Source organism: Schistocerca cancellata, chromosome 5, assembly GCF_023864275.1.
Source record: "Schistocerca cancellata isolate TAMUIC-IGC-003103 chromosome 5, iqSchCanc2.1, whole genome shotgun sequence".
NCBI lineage: Eukaryota > Metazoa > Arthropoda > Insecta > Orthoptera > Acrididae > Schistocerca > Schistocerca cancellata.
In genome coordinates, this window is record NC_064630.1 from 626,081,675 (window position 1) to 626,083,215 (window position 1,541).

At 46.8% G+C, this 1,541-nt stretch overlaps 2 non-coding genes across 2 annotated transcripts; one reads left to right on the top strand and one right to left on the bottom strand.

Annotated features, from left to right (window-relative positions):
- Positions 1-445: 445 nt before the first annotated feature.
- Trnat-ugu (transfer RNA threonine (anticodon UGU)) lies at positions 446-520 on the bottom strand. The gene has a single exon. It is a non-coding gene; the product is annotated as a tRNA-Thr (tRNA).
- A 189-nt stretch (positions 521-709) lies between these two features.
- On the top strand, positions 710-784 carry Trnat-ugu (transfer RNA threonine (anticodon UGU)). Its single transcript has one exon. It is a non-coding gene; the product is annotated as a tRNA-Thr (tRNA).
- Positions 785-1,541: the final 757 nt, after the last annotated feature.

Below are 1,541 nucleotides of genomic sequence, written 5' to 3' on the forward strand. Positions count from 1 at the left end.
CTACAAATCAACGAAGTGCAAGCAGTTACTCCTCAAGATAAGCCCTTTCAAGACATTGTTGCTGGTGTGTTCTTCAGTCCGGGGAGTGTTTTGATGCTTTTTATAATGCCCCACCTTTATAATGTGTTTGCGTCTAGACTCGTAAATTTCTTATTCTCTCGTGCCCTAAAGTGGGACACGGTACGATCTGGAAAATTGATTTGTTTTACATGAGGTTCCCAACTGATAATAACCCTTTATTGTTACTGTCAGTTTTTCCATTATCTGATTAGCATTTAAACTAGACGTTGAACCATTTCGTCAACCATTTTCCCATCATCGACAGGCACCTCATCTCGAAGGAGAATTCTCGCAACCACCTGTGCACTATGAAATGATAATTAAATGGGCACCCTCCGTGCAACCAGGCGTTTATATACATCATTGGGGACATGTTGCAAATGTGTGCCCCGACCGGGACTCGAATCCGGGATCTCCTGCTTACATGGCAGGCGCTCTATCCATCTGAGCCACCGAGGGCACAGAGGATAGTGCGCCTGCAGGGACTTATCCCTTGCACGCTCCCCGTGAGACCCACATTCCCAACATGTCCACACCACTACATTCGTAGTGCGCCTAATAGATTTCTGCCCATCATACTCTTGTTGGGAATGTGGGTCTCACGGGGAGCGTGCAAGGGATAAGTCCCTGCAGGCGCACTATCCTCGGTGCCCTCGGTGGCTCAGATGGATAGAGCGTTTGCCATGTAAGCAGGAGATCCCGGGTTCGAGTCCCGGTCGGGGCACACATTTTCAACATGTCCCCAATGAAGTATATAAACGCCTGGTTGCACCGAGGTTGTCCATTTAATTATCATTTCATTCTAGCAAAGCTGCATGGTCATTAACGGTAACTGTTCTTTCGGGAACAGATACTACCGTCATATATACCCATACACTATGAGTAATCGCCAACGACTCTGCCGATCACCGTTTCCCTATTGGTAGCGGCACTGTATACAGGGTAATCCCTGCCCACTATTGACGCATATGTTGTAGTTTCACTTATTCTCATAACTTGCCGGTGCTGTTGCTCTCTAGGCTCTTGTGCACTTATCGATATTAGGAGAAGCTTTCAGAACTGTAAACTTACATACCAAGAAATCTCAAAAAATTTCAGCATTCGATACTTCGTGTAACTGAACGGCTAGTCACATTTCACTCATAAGCAAGCAAGGAATGGAGTAGTTTGCTGATGACATGCAGAAAGCCATAACCGCACTTAGAAACTTATAATTAAGTGTTTCCCTGAGGCAGCTTTATGAGCCGGTTAATGACGGAGGAGAGGCTTCACGCGGAAGCACGTGGGGCTGGTGCCAATATCGGAGAGCTCTGGCAGTAGTGACAATATGTAAGGGAAAAATGACGTTTGTGTTGGGGAGGGCACTCAGCTTAGGTAGTTCGTGCAGCAGTGTTGACCATCGTACTGCCGTGATGTAATTGTTAGCATTTCTGCCTAGCAAGCAAGAAGACCCGGGTTCAAGTCACGGCCGCAGCACAAAT